The following is a 15932-nucleotide window of genomic DNA, read 5'->3' as shown; positions in this document are numbered from 1 at the left end:
TTACACTGAGGAATATAATGAGACACATCTGTAAGAAATTCACTGTTATATCTACTGAGAGGATAGTATTAAGGGAAGAACCTCTCCCCAGTCTTTATGAATAAAAGACTTGATTTTTTTAATCTTATGAATATTCCGAATCTTACAATAAATCATCTGTCCCACTTTGCTAAGGCCACTAAGCAACTTAAAACCAAAGCTGATACCCCTTGCCAGAAGGTTAACAAGGGTAACACTGAACAAGGACTCTGTGATACTTATGTGATGTGTATGAAAGTCACTCAGTCGTGTCTGACTCTTTGTGACCCCATGGCCTATACAGTCCATGGAATTCTCCAGGTCAGAATACTGGAGTGGGTAGCCTTTCCCTTCTCCAAGGGATCTTCCCAACCCAGGGATTGAACCCAGGTCTCCCACATTGCAGGTGAATTCTTTACCAGCTGAGTCACAAGGGAAGCCCAATATATCTATGTACACATCTGATTTATTATTTTCCTATCAAAACTAAAACAATTTTCCCTTCACCCTAATTACTCCTAGAATTTATTTAATATTTTTGTATTTTATATATAGAGAGAGAACTTTCTGGTGCAAGATGGGCAAAGCATATGACTTTGGTCATTTGTGTGATTTGGAATCTATGCTAAATTACAGCTTCGTTATGGGGTTTTTTCAGAAAGACAAATGTGACTGATAGGCCCCAGCTGTTATGGTGCCTCAGCACACAGGAAACTCTGTGAGCAGCTGACCGTCTGAGCTGATCTCAGGCCACGGGCATTCTTGGTAGGATCCCCACCACATCTTAGAAGCGAAAAGTGCTAGGCGTCATACATGTGACAAAACTGCTCTCTTAGTTAGGGCCTTTGTTTACTGAGGTGCTATGGAAACATGGAACCTGAAGGTACAGTCTAGGAATTCAGCCTGTGCACTCACGGCAAATTTACTAGAGCTAACTAGCTGAGTGACCTTGAGCAAGGCACTTAACTTCTCTGGACTCTCCATGTCTTTATATTTAAAATATAAGGCACTGGACCATTGGACTAGATGATCTCTAAAGTGTCTTCTAGCATAATAAATCTGTGATAAATTCTTTAAATTAAAATAAAATTTAAATAATTATAATTTCAAAAACTCCATCCAGCACTTTTGAAATAAATGACTATGTCTAGAGAAAAAAGAGCCAGTGGGCAACCCACAAATGATGAAGCAGGCTTCAGGCTATTGGTAAAGGCATTTCAAAAGCACTAGGGTAGGATGTAACTGCTTATCTTGTCTCTAGGAGCAACAGGAGGTCACGGTTCCACTATACAGAAGTGAAAGGTTATATCAACAGGATGTATTTATTTGGGTCAGAATTTGGCTGAAGTACCTGGACAGTTAATCCAACTCTGGGCTTCAGGAATCTGATACTCCTCTAAGAACAGTGTTGCAGGATTCACAGGGCGCCCTAGACATGGGACTCGGCTTGCTCCACTGGTGGGCTAGGAGAGGCTCAGGTCCACCCAGCACACCCCTAGGAGCCACCCCAGGTCCCTGACCGCCCAACTCTGCATCAACAGTACACAGCATGTTTCAACTGTGATTCAGGAGAAATGTGAGCCTGCCACACTGACTCTTTGCATACAGTTCAGGACCTTCCACTGAAAATGCATTTTATGGTGAAACAAGGGATTAGCTAATCTTTTGGGCTAACGGAGGGCCAGCTACAAATGTGTCCTGTGTGTATTGTGAAACCCTGAGATGACAGAGAAGTTCCTCGTTACTCTCTGAATTTCCCTTCCCCCAAGACTTCCACTGGTCACACAAGCTATTATCTGAAGCAAGCTGGCCAGAGCACAATGTTGTAATTTTTCTTGGTTCATACTTCTAAATTAAATCTGCTTGGAGAAAGAAAAGACTGAAAAAATATTTAAATCTTGTCTTAAATCATGGAGGAATTTTCTGATTTTTCTTCCTTTATTGGCTAGTCTTATTTTTTGTTAAGAAATCATTCTTTGGATTCTCAAGAGCCAAAAACAAGATAAAAAAAAAAAAAAAAACAGAACCAAAACATCCTAGAATCTAGGCACTTAAGCAGTAAGAACTCAGACACTTGTGGTTTTTGATACAAAGGCACTGACAGAGAGCCCAGGCTGCTACCCTTAAATTTCACATATGCAGCCAAGATCAACGATCCACTTTGATGAATAAATGTTAAGAGGATGTACTTTGACTCATACTGTATGCATTTAATATTCCCTTTGGCCTTACTTATAAGCAAGTTTCTTTCTTTTTTTTTTTTCTAGGGTAAAGGTGTGGGAATTTCCCAACCACACTGTTCCACTTCATATCTTCTTCTTTCTCTTCTGATTTTATTTTCACTGCAGAGCAGGGTAAAGGCAAATGTATATTATTTGGTAGCCTCTGGGAACCAAGGGAAATGATTGGTTCTGATTAGCAAGTACTACAGCAAGATATGTATCTGTAACCACCAAGACTCTCACATTCAGAAGTTATAACCAGCCAAAGTCTAGGCCAAAAACATCTACTCTCTTATAGCTGTTTTATTATTATTACTTGAACAGGGCTGTAAGTGTTCTGACATAAAATACTGGATGACTCACCTTTTGAGAAGTGGGGGGAAGGGGAGATGTATTCATATACATATGATTATGTATTTGTATTTGCTTGGATATGTATAAAAATATCAGAAAGATATACAAGAAACTACTAAAATGTTATCTATAAAGAAAAAAAAAGTAAGTGGCTGTCTTCCAATGATCAGGTGCTGATTGTTCCTGACCTCTTTCTTTATTTCTTCAATTATAAATCTATTGTCATGCATTTCAAAAGAGAAGAATGAACCGCCCCAAAACTCCCTGAAAATACATTCAACCCCTGGTGGCTCAGATGGTAAAGAATCCGCCTGCAATGCAGGAGACCTGGGTGCTACTAACACTTTTCTCTTCCTAACAGCGTTACTATTCATTTCATTCTGTGTGTGTGTATTCCCAGTCATATCTGACTCTTTGCGACCCTATGGACTGTAGAACGTCAGGCTTCTCCGTCCACGGAATTCTCCAGGCAAGAATACTGGAGTTGGTTGCCAATTTCTTCTCCAGGGGATCTTCCTGACCCAGGGGTCGAATCTGAGACTCTTGTATCTCCTGTATCAGCAAGCAGATCCTTTTCCATTGCATCACGTCCTTTCATTAATGCCATGAAAATTCTAACATGATACTGAACAAGAAAAATATTTTAAATTTTATCACACTGCCAGCTGAGAGACTTCAGTGCACATTGTTAATTCACTGACACTCACCACCAGGCTAAGTAAATGTGGTGTTTCAAAACTGAGAAAGTTCGAGCTCCTGAGAGAAGTCTGCAGTCACAGTTTTCCGAGTCCTGTTCACATAGCTCATTTGTTAAATCACATTCTTCTCAGAACTCCTCTCTCACCATAGTTTGTGTTTAATTCCACTCTGGTTTGTGTCTTTGTGACAGCACACTGGTGACCAAGCCGCAGCAGGGCCGAGCTGGTTAAAACACAAATCAAACCAGGAACTCCTGCCCTACCGCTGGCTGGGGGTGTAACAGTTAACTGAGAGCCAGAGGTCTTTGGAGACCCTCAGGACTGAAGGGTGAGAGGCAAGGTTTGAGTAGAATAGTGTTGAAGCTCTGTCCCGAAGCTAGAGAGGAAGGCTGAGCTATTTTCTGGGGGCCTTTAATTCTGTGTACAGCCAATCAGAAACAATCGATGGATCTGTGTCCAGTGATAATCATTCCTCCTAGTTACAGACAGATTTACAGTTTACACAGCATTTCCTAGACATTCTCTCTCACCACGGTTCAACATCAGCTCTGTGCAGCCAATAGGTCTGTTACTTTCAACACTGTTTTAGAGATGAGAGTTCCGAGGCTGGAGGGATGAAATAAATTGTCTCTCGGAACCAGATCTGATTGGTGGGTGGTGAGCTGGGACTCACTCTTGGGTTTTCTGAGGATACTTTCCACTGTGCTGGCTGCCGCAGGTCCTCAAATCCAATCACTCAGTTAAGGAATCCACCCACGTAGCCAACTTTCCGTTTGATTAACGTGAGAGTCCTATTCATCTAACACCGAACTTCCATTGGGCTCTCTGCCTTGTACTGAATGACAGAAGACAAATTCCCATCGTTAAATAAGTTGTAACAATGATGAAATTGTATGTATCTTTCCTCCTCCTGCCCGTGTCCTCTTTTCATTTTCTTTTTCATTGCTTTTGTCACTCAGGCTGTATTAGAAATTAGAGGAAGGCTGAAACCAGGTATATGGCGACTGAGGAGAGGAGTGTAGAAGCCAGCCCCTTGTTTCTAGGCTTTTGGGTGGAAATTTTGACAACGGGGGCCGTTGTGTCACTGTGCTCTACGCAGAGTCATTTTATTTTCCTGAAAACATTTGTCCTTGCTACAAGTGGATTAGAGGTTAGAATGCAGGATTGGCAGGCAGGATTTGTGGTTTCTATTATTAGGCCCGCCACAGTTTTATCACACCAGGGTGAGCCCTAAGCAGAGTGGTTTATTGGAGAGAGAACTTGACTGGAAGACGGCATCTGCCCTCCTGTGAATGAGAGCGGCTGCGCGCCACAGCTGAGAGGCAGCCCAGGGTAAGGGTACAGGGGACACCGTGAGAGGCCTGAGTCACTGACAGCAAGCCTTGATCAGAGAAATGTATGATTCACCTCGGCACAGGGCGAGCTGTGTGCAAAAGAATCCTATTAGGCCTCCCTCCGCAACTTCCTGCAGAAGTAACAGAAAGCTTTCTTTTGTGAAGGCCTGCTCAAGGAAGGGGAAGGACTCCGAGTATTGCTTTCCCAACATGCTTTCTGTGCACAAACCTACAAATTTCCACCTCATGAGTGTGTGTGTGTGTATCAGGCAAAAAGAACACTAATGCTGTTTGGAGAAGCAGGGCTGGGGTGGTGGTGAAGTTTTTGGATGATTGTTGGGGTTTCCTTGACTTCAGATATCTTATTACAGGCTGAGGTAGGGAAGGGGAGAAAAAGAACCTTGCATGCACTCCTTCTGAGCTTAGTGATGAACTGAACCAAACATGTTCAAAACACACTACGTCAGCCCTCTGTGGCTTCCAGACCACAGGGTCCCAAGACCTCTGCACACTGCTGAAAGCCCACCTGTGAACACATCTTTGCTCAGCCCTAAACCAAAAGGCCCTGGACCCACTGTCCCCTTAGGCAAGAGAGACAGGTAACCCTGACCCCTGATTCTGAGTCTCAACATCTATGGCGTCCTTTTCTGGCCCCCAACTCATATTCATTTGATAACTGTGCTCCTGCTTTCTTCCCCATTGGTGAAGCTCTGTGTGATCATTCTACCTGCTAACCCAGTCCTACTGGGAATGCATGCATGAACACAAATGAATTCATTTATCCAGGCAAGAAATATATACACATGCATATTATGTAACAGATCCTGTGCTAAGCTTGAGGATAGAGTAGCAATGACAAAACAAGACAAAAATGCATAGTGTTTGCCTACATGGAGGCAGCAGCAAAAAAAAATAAGATCACACAAATAGATACATAATTGTAAAAGTGAAAGTGTTAGTTGTTCAGTCATGTCTGATTCTTTGTGACCCTATGGCCTGTAGCCCTCCAGGCTCCTCTGTCCATGGGATTCTCCAGGCAAGAATACTGGAGTGGATTGCCATGCCCTCCTCCAGGGGATCTTTCAAACCCAGGGAACCTGTGTATCCTGCATCTCCTGCACTGGCAACCAGATTCTTTACCACTGAAGCCACCTGGGAAGCCCCTTTTTTTGGTATTATTAATCGTAACATCCTTTTTGACTGAAATTAGTATTTAGTGAGTGATAATCATGGGCTTCCCTGATGGATCAGACAGTAAAGAATCTGCCTGCAATGCAGGAGACCCAGGTTCAATCCCTGGGTCAGGAAGATCCCCTGGAGAAGGAAAATAGCAACCCACTCCAGTATTCTTGCCTGGGAAATGCCATGAACAGAGGAGCCTGACAGGTTACAGTTCGTGGGGTCACAATGAGTTGGACACAACTGAGCAATTAACACACACTCAACCATGGGCCAAATACTTGGCTAGGATTTGGAAATAAAATGATTAATAATATTGCCATGGTCCCAACTGTCAAACAGCACAGGATCTCTCAGAGGAACTATAATGAAGAATATACAGACAATAGGTCGCATTCAATCTCAGGCAGAAGGGGCATCCAACCCAGAAACAAGAACTAGAGAAAGACATAGCCTAGAAGAAGCGCTGTCTCTCTCGGTTGAGATTGTTGTCACCTAGTTACAATTTTTTAGTGGTCGTTGCATGACATGAGGTAGATGGGACATAACTTACTCAAACATTCTTTCATTGTAAAAAAAATTTCATTGCCCCTCTCTTTCCTCTCAATTGTAAATAGTAACATTATTAACCATTGCCAGCAAATTATCTGTCACTATAGTAGACCTCATTTTTACCTACCAAATGAGCTGGTCTCATGCTGATGTGGTTTATCTAGGACGAGAGCTCTCTGATCTCTAAAGTAATATGAAATGCAACCTTCTATAGGTGATTTCACTTTGCAGACAAAAACACACATCTCTGGACCACTTCTGACAATCAGCCTGACACACAGCTATTTCTTCCTTTCAGTAATCAGAATATATACAAGGAGATGACTTTACCATAAATTTCATTTAATTAAAGCATAAATATGATAGTATATTTCATATGATTTCATTAAAAATCATGTAACACATTCTGATAAAATATAAAGGATTTTGGACTAGCCACATTTTTAAAAATATCTGTACCACTGTTCAATCAATAGAAATGTTTTGGGGGTATTATCTGTGCTTTTTCTCCACTAGGACATACAGTAATTGAAAGCTGAGTACAAACTTTATAACTGTTTTTGAATTGATCAAATCATCTTAGAGTTGCTTTGTAAAGCTTAATTAATGCTTCCTAAATGCTTTAAGATCTTATTAAAAGCATAGAATGAAAGTTTTATTCTAAATTCTGAAACATTAGACTTCTATGTTGTATCTACAAAGAATATGAGATTTTATGTCAAAATCTATGAAAGCAAAGTAGGAACTGAAAGAATTGAGAAGATGATCTTCTCCAAAATAAAACATAAGTGATGACATTTCCACTCTGCTCCTTGTGCAATGCATTGCCTACAAAAGTCATTCCTATCTTCAAGCTCTTGTAATTTATATCCTAGAATTCGTAATGCCCAGAATCATTCTGTGCCATGCTTACTAAAAGATGACCTCCAACATTCAATGAGAAAAGTTTCCTATGCAATTTACTCAAAGTCTGTAAGTCTAAAGGAAAAAGGATAAAATACTCTTCCTGAATCCTTATGTGGGTTTCCACTGGTATAATAAATGAAATAAAGAGATTCTAATTTTTTTGTTAATATTCTCTTTAAACCAATGCAATGCATACAGCTCAATGATAAATTATGTTAGCTGAATTTGATCACCAATTATGAAGAAGAAATCATTTAATTTTAAAAAATTATTTGAAAAATAGATCATCCTTCCACCTGGAATGGCTAAAAGTCATAATAATAACAATTCTCTTTATTCATTCTATGCAGGATAAAAACCTCTGTTGAAATGTTAGGCAACTATTTTGTTTTTGTTATATTCTTCTTTTGTATTCAAGGAATTCAACAGAATAATTGTTCAAAGAAATGAGAAGAACATAACATTATATAAGAAAAAAATCTTGGCTCAGGACCATTTTGCTATGTAGATGTGTATGTAGTAAGGGCTTTTAAAAAGTTAATTAAAACTGAATTGCTAAAAGAGATCCAAAATCATGACAGTGATTCAGGAAATTAAATGGGACCATCTTCCAAGAGAGAAAACGATTGGTACCCAAAGGACCATGATTTCTCGCTGTTTGGAACCATCCCTCACCACCCTCTACCACCAGGGTCTCCTCTCCAAGCCCATCTCAAATGTCCCTTTTCCTGATTAATTTTTTTTTTTTTTTTGCAGGGGTGTGTGGGGGAAATTATACAGAATTAGTGACTCTGTTCTGAGTGTCAGGCCATAGGCCGAGGGCTAGAGATACCAAGACTAATAGGAAACATTCTCTGTTCTGCCCCAAAATGGGGGAGAAAGCCATACATAGACAAATTACAGTCCAACAGAGAAAGTGTCTTTAGAGCAATAAGACCAAATGGGCTCGGGTAAAAACAAGAACATATATTTATGCTCCAGATATTTCTACAGTACTCTCTCCATATTTTCACTATACCAGTTTATTTGTATTCGGGGCAATCTCCACACTAAACTGGGAGTTCCTTCATTCACTCAAAAACACACATTTCAATTCCATTATGTGCTTGGCATTGTGCTGGGCAGACCAAACATTATTGTCTGAGTTCTGATTCAAATGTAACCCTTGCTGTCATGAATGCAAAGTCAGCTCAAGCCCAACAAATATATAATAAGAGTCTGACAAATTTTGGTTGAACAAACAAACAAACTGAATGAACTCATATTGGCAAACAGGAAAAGCTTTGGAAAGCAGGATGGAAAAGCAAGCATGTTTGATTTAACCAGGCGCCACTCAGGAAGTTGAAGTTGATGCCCACCTGGGTGCATGGAACCTGCCGTTTTGTTTGTACTTCTCAGTCCTATACCTATAACTTACCCACCACTTGGGGAAATTTTGCTTTTTTAAACTCCTGGATCTCAATAACAATTAAAGAAAATCAAAGCAAAGTGAAAGAATCATGAACGAGATTGTGGAGTTATCATAAGAACTTCTGTTCTCAGAGGTTTACCATGGAAAAATGGGAATTTAAAAATGAATTTTAATAACTTTACAAAGATGTTTATAGAAGCCTTAATCCTAATAGTTGAAAACAAGAAATAACCCAAATATTCATCAACAGGATGATGGACAAATTGTAATAACTTTACACCAAAAATAAAAAGAAATAACCTTCTGGTGCAACGTAATAACACATATGAACCTCAAAAATGTTATGTTGAGTGAAAAATGCTAGACACCAAAAAAGTGTTTGATTATTATTATTATCACACTGATTGATTACATCTAAATGAAATTCAGTGAGTGATAGTTGAGTGATAGGTGCTCAGTCATGCCTGACTCTTTGCAACCCATGGACTGTAGCCTGTCAGGCTCCTCTGTCCATGGAATTCTCCAGGCAAGATTACTGGAGTGGGTTGCCATTTTCTTCTCCAAATGAAGTTCAAGAAAAGGCAAAAATAACCTACGGTGACAGAACAGTGGTCACCTGGGAAAGGAGAGGAGGAACTGACTGGGAAAGAGCCAAAAGGAACCTTCTGGAATGACAACATGTTCTATATCGTGTTCTGAGTGGTGATTACATGGGTTTATACAATTGCCCAAATTCACTGCACTAAGCCCTAAAGACTACTGTATCATACATAAGTTATACCACAATAACGGGAAAAAAAATCTTATGAATACTGTGTATCTTCTAAATATGGATTCCTTTACAGAATTTTTATTTAAAATGTAATCTTAAGATCCTCAGCTTCATTTTGCAGAATTTTTAACATGCTTCTTAAAAGCTGTGTTATTTTTATAAGTTATACCACACCATGTGCACAAGTGAAATATTTAGTGCCGATCAGATATGGCACTAAACCAGCGGATGATAGAGCCTTTTGCCACCTCAGACTCTATTCAGAAACCAGAGGCACTTGGTTCGACATATTCCTCTTTTGGTGAATTAGTTCAGGTGGCTCCTTTGTGAGCACTCACACAGATTTCAGGGGTCTCTACAAGACATCTGTTTTGAGTTCTTGCCATGGGAGGTGGTGAGGCTTTATGCCGACTCGTTCACACCCTCTCGCCTGACCTCTCATCACCCAGCTCATGTATCTGTAAGGCAGTCGTGCCGATGAGGGATTTAATCTGTGGTGACTGAAGTTGAAGCTCTCTCTCACTAAGAGTATTTGCCTGTATGGAAATGAGAACCCTGACCTTGGCCTCATTAGCACTCTCTTCCAAACAGCTAAGTGAATCAGCCACTGGCACATACCAATAATAAACTGAAAGCACGTTGGCTGGAGAGTGATATTAAGGTGCACGCAAGGCCACTCTGCTCCCTTTAAGCCCTTGGTGATATGAAGCAAATTTTCAAGCTCTCTGATACCCAGAATCACAGTTCCAGCCTTACTGCTGCCCTACGTTCGCCTCTGTGCCCCCAAAACAAATATATGCAGAGGAGGCAGGACTTTGAGTCCACACACAAGGGTTTATGCAAAATGTCACAATATTTCATTTTGCTCCAAAATCAAAACAGATTTGAAGATAAGTCATCAGCTCACTGGGCCTCTAGGTATTGTGAGAAGGCCTCTGGGAACTTACCTAGATGACATCACTTGGATGAAGCCCCTTTGTCTTCAGTCCACACCAGTCACCACACCTGTGCTCACTGTCCAAGCGCTGACACTCTCTTAAGTTCAGCTCTGCTGACTCCTGCCAAGCTTGCTCTGAATTCTTTGCCAGGGCTGAAAAGCCCAGCCTCTAAGATCCAGTCTCTCTGGGGGGGCCACACAGTCACTGCTCTCCAAGTTCTTCCTCAGGATGCTTCAAGAGAGCTGGGGACAGATCTCTGCTACTTGAAGAACAAATCAAAGGCCACCAATTCTTTCACAGTCTTAAAAGAGTTCCTCCTTCTCTCTGCTTCTGTTCCTAGGATAGAGTTTAGGGAGTAGGAAAATAAAAGAGAAAATAAAACAAGAATATGAAAATTGACCTTTTAATTATGCAAACATATGTACATAGCCTAACACGATCACCTATATCAACATATCAAGCTCTGGTTTTGATTTGAAAGTCTATTACTGATCAGTTGTGAGTACTCAAATAAGCACCTAAAAATAGAAAGTCTCACTTTCCTCATCTACTCAATAGGAATACACTTTAGCCTGACTGTTTTATGTACAAGTCTATTAAGAACACTTTTCATTATGTTTTTAGTCTGTTTTCCATTTTGATTTTATATATCTTCTATGTTATCCTCAAAAGATGTAATAGTGTTTTATAATGAGCAAAGAATGGCACAAAAGTTATATAATGTTGTCCTTTTCAAACAAAGACCCAGTAATCATATCTTGATATACTTTTTAAAATTTCTTCCATGTTTGGACCAACTACTACATTGCATACCACATATTCCCACATTGTACCAATTGTGAAGAACTTTATTCCAATTATTCTCCCATTACCTCTTAAGCTCAAATGCAAACTTCTGTATGATGGTACTATAGTTGGGCAGCTGTTAATCTAACAAATGCTTTTTACTTGGCATCAATTTAAAAATGAAAGGGCTACCAGAGAACACCCTCATCATCTTGTCTTAGGGCTATGTCAAGTCTCTGGGCATAATCCCGTCTGCAGGGACCTTGATCCCAAGAGATCAAACTGGTTCACTGCATAGGGGACATCATGATGTTTGAAACAGATGAGCAATAGTAGCATGCCTTGCATTAGGTGCCTAAGACACACACTTACCAAAAGGGACAAGTATTAAATACCAACTCTTGAAAGCTAGGACTCAGCCACCTAGATGAAGTTCCTAGGAACCCAGTATTCTGGATCATATTCTCTCGGAATGAAAGGAAAGTTGTAACCAAGAATAATTTTGACCATATGATGGCCCTCTGTATTTTGGAGGCAATGTATGGCACCTCTGACTGTGCTGCTCTGAACAAACTAGTTAATGTAGCCAGAATTGGGTGGTGACCAGGTAAAAGAAGGCTCTGCAACTGGCCCAGGAGGTAGGCCATAGACTAACCCCACACAAGCTATACTGCTTCACAGGCCTTATGAGCCAGCAGATCCAGTAGCACCGGATGCTTCCTTGGGAAACAGGGATCCTGTACGGAACGCATGCAAACCTCCAAAGGATAACCAAGGCGCACACCCTGAGAATTTAAAGTTCAGAGGGGTCCTCTTTCCCAGATAACTGTTCTTTGGCAAAAGTGCTCCTGCCTCACTACTGGACCTTACAGGGAATGAACCCCCAGCCCTGTGACTTGAGCTGCCTGTAACTGACTGGGTGTTACCTGATTCATTAGGTTACAAAATTAAGCATGTACAGCAACACTTCATCACCCAGTGGAAATGGTATATGTAAAATTAGGCTGAAACACATCCCAAAGCAACAATAATGTCAGAAGTGCTGACAACTCAGGCTTTTGTGGCACACTCTTCTGCTGCGCTGCCATCTTTCCTTCAACTAACACTAGGTTTTCATGGAGCTCTGCCTGTGAACAAATGACCAAGGAAGGATCTGGCTTACAGATGTTTTTTCTCGATATACTGACAAAGGAGGAATAGAACACTATAGCTCAGGAGTGTGCTTAAAAAACAAAAACAAAAACACTGACAAAGGGAAATCCTCTCAGTGAGAAAATCTTGATGTAATATATCACAGTGTCTGCCTGGACTGGACTGAGAGATGGGCCAAGATACAGACAGGCCTACACTGCTTCAGGGATAACGACTAACGGTTAGGCTGGATCATCGCAGGTTTGGAAAGAAAGGATGGAAAGACAGCAAAGCAGTCTGTTGACAGACCTCTTAAACTGGCACGAGCGTGAGGATATTCACATGGATGCTTTACATGTTGTGAGAATGCTCACAAAAGCACATGCTTTAGATGGAGCTCTCAATAATCAAAGTCTTCCCTAGTGGCTCAGACAGTGAAGAGCCTGCCTGCAATGTGAGAGACCCATGTTCGATCCCTAGGTCAGGAAGGTCCTCTGGAGAAGGGAATGGCAACCCACTCCAGTGTTCTTGCTTGGAAAATCCCATGGATGGAGATTGGGGGTCACAAAGAGTCAGACATGACTGAGCGACTAACACACACACACACTCAATAATCAGGTAGAAAAGAAAACCTATCCAGTGGATGCCTGTCAGGTTCTTTCTCCAAACACCCAGGGACTTAGTCAATAGGTCTGTGTACACAAGACGTGAATGACATCAGGAATGGATGTTGCATGCAGGCCCATCAACAGGGAGTTCCCATCCCCAGTCATGACCAGGTTACCAGCAATCTGGGGGGCACTACCAAGTGCTCAAGCTGACAATAGCAGAAGAAATCCTGGTTCCTGTTGTAGCGCCGTGTGGTGAGGAAGGGGGCAATTTAGCCACCAGCTCTGCTGCACCCCTTCCATAGTGGAGGGGCTACAAGTCTTCACTGGGATAGGCACTTATTCTGGACACTGATTTGTTTTCTCTGCTTGCAAGACTTCTGTGAACACAGGATCCACCGGCTTATGGGCTGCTTTATTCTCTTTCTTGGCATCCACATAAATTGCTTCCGATTTAAACAGCTCACTTCACAGCCAGAAAAGTGCAGCAATGAATGGGTACATGCCCATGGGACTTACTGGTATTGCCACTCATCCCTTGAAGCAGGTGGCCTGAGAGGAAGGTGGCCTGGCCTCCAAAATATTCATTTACGGGTCTAACCGAGAGATCACCTTGTGAGGTACGCAGTCCTACAGGATGCAGTGTAGCCTTAAACCAGTGACCAGTAGGGACTTCCCTGGTGGTCCAGTGGTTGAAAATCCACTTGGCAATGCAGGGGACATGGGTTCGATCTCTGGTTGGGGAACTAAGATTCCATATGCCACAGAGCAACTAAGCCTGTGCTTCATGACTACTGAGACCACATGCCCCAGAGCCTGTGTGCCATAACTGAGACCTGATGCAGCCAAATAAATAAAACCCTAAACAATGGTTTAAATGGCAAACCAGTGACCAATAAATGGTGCTTTTTTCTTCCAGAGTAAGAATCCATGGATCTGGAGTAAAAAGATGAAAATAACAGTAGTTCCTCTATTACCCTTAATAATCCACTTACTGAATTTTTGCTTCCTACTCTCACAACTTTATGTAATGTGCTCTTGTTAGAGAGTTTACATCCTATGAGAAGACAGTGTTTCTATTGAATTGGAAACTGAGACTGCCATCTGGCAACCTGGGTTCCTCATATCACTGAACCAAAGGAAGGAGTTACTATATTTGGTTGGGGTGATTGATTCTGTTGATCTGTACTGGTTGCTACACAGTGCTGGCAGGAGAAACTAGGTCTAGAACTGAAAGGACTCTCAAAACCATCTCTTAGTCATTTATCATGTGCAAAACAGACAGGACTGAAAAATAATTTAGACCCAAGAATAAAGGTTTGGGTCACCTCACCAGGTAAAAAACACTGACCAGCTGGTTAAAGGCAAAAGGACTATAGAATGGATGGTAGGAAAGAGAATTTATAAATATCATTTGAGGATTTGTGACCAGTTCCAGAAATAAAGTAGCAGATATGAACTGTTTCTTCCTCACTTGTTTCCATTCATTTTCTTTATCCTAATTCCTTATTATTTTATACAAATAGTGTTAGTGACAATTAAATTTATAATAGTCTTTAATGAAAAAAAAAAAGATAATTAAAATCACCGAAGATAGGTATGAAGAGCACTGGAGATTTGTGACTCCATTTTGAGGGTAAGGAGATGAAAGTATATTTTTATAAAAGAAGTTATAACTCGCTAGACAGAAGTCTGGTATTGTTCTTATTGTCCAGTAGAAGTTTTAAAATGGGTAGAAGAGAGGGTGTGCAGAACTGGTAGCCAAGGGAGGTATATTTGTGATCATTTATTCATGTATTGTCTCTCAACTTTCTGCACAGGGCCCCATGACTCTGGGGCTGGGGATATGAGGACCATACTTCTAAGATTCTCTTGCCAGTGTTCCAGTTAGATTCTGCCAGAGACAGGCACTGTGGGGGGAGACTGGAAGGGAGGAGAAGAGATTTCCCCTGCTTCCAACTGCTTCAGCATCTCTCCAGCACAAACAGGCAGCAAAGACTCCAGTACTAGTCTTTTGGCACGGTTCGGAACCCCCGTGGGGCCTGGACACAGCCACGCAACTCTCAGAAGCCCCAGCTGCCCCAGCCAGCCGTGAGGCACCCCACCCTCTCGTCTCAGCACATCTCAGCTGTGGCCTCTCCCACACACTCCCACGGAGACAGCAGCCCCGGCCCCTGCTCGCCACTTCTGCTGTCCCCGCCTTTGTCTTTTTTTGTCCTCCCAGCCTAGGGATGGTAGCTACTTCTGGTTTACTGATCTCTGGGTTAGCTTACCATCCTTTTCCTTGCTTTCAGGCTATTAATCCCTTGTATTGAATACCCTCTGTTTGAAATACCTACTGTGGTTTCTTTTTCCTTACTAGACCATGACAGATGCCAGCATATAAATTAAAGGTTGATAGTAAAAATCTTTGAAACATGAGCTAAAATGAAAATATTTAATATTTGAAAACATTTTATTATTCAGAATTTTAAAGAATTAAACTTCCTGCAGAATTTGACATCTTTCTATCCCTAGATAGTGTGAAACCTCGATTTCCCTTGGGGGTCACATAACTGTATGTCAGTCTACCAAGCAGCAATTTACCCAGCGTCTCATCTTCCTCCTCAAACACAGAAACAGGATACATATCCCGTCCTAGAGTGCTGAGAGCAGAGACTAAAAGCACTGTTTACATGTGAGTGTCAGGAAGTCAAAACAATGACTTTTTTCAAAACCTGCAGTCTCAGCATGTGCCCATTACAGAAAATGCTTTCCTCTTCTCAGATCATGTGCTATAAAAACACAGTGAGCCACTTCCTGTCTTTTGGTGGAGGGGTCATGTAGGTCAACCTTTAGACTGAAGTGTGAACTTCCTGGTTCTGTCGAATATCATGATGAGAAGTGCGATTTGGGCAGACAGACGTGTGGCAACATTATTTTGAAAAAAATGTTAGAACACTGGGCTTCCTTGGGAATGTGACATTTACAAGCATCCTAAATGTTCTGTACAACTGAGGTATTTTCAAAATAGAACAGTGAGC

At 41.4% G+C, this 15932-nt stretch overlaps 1 protein-coding gene across 1 annotated transcript in view; it reads right to left on the bottom strand.

The window, feature by feature from the left end:
• The window catches only part of LOC147379565 (uncharacterized), a 553375-nt gene that overhangs the window by 450374 nt on the left and 87069 nt on the right, over positions 1 to 15932 (bottom strand). Inside the window, exon 4 of the transcript XR_015133776.1 lies at positions 10394 to 10720. The gene's annotated coding sequence lies outside the window, so the exon portion shown is untranslated. The remainder of the gene's footprint in view (positions 1 to 10393; positions 10721 to 15932) is intronic.

Source organism: Bos grunniens, chromosome 1 (genome assembly GCF_055505025.1).
Source record: "Bos grunniens cultivar Pamir isolate PY7600 chromosome 1, Bosgru_T2T1.0, whole genome shotgun sequence".
Taxonomy (NCBI): domain Eukaryota; kingdom Metazoa; phylum Chordata; class Mammalia; order Artiodactyla; family Bovidae; genus Bos; species Bos grunniens.
This window is presented reverse-complemented; position numbering and strand designations above follow the sequence as displayed.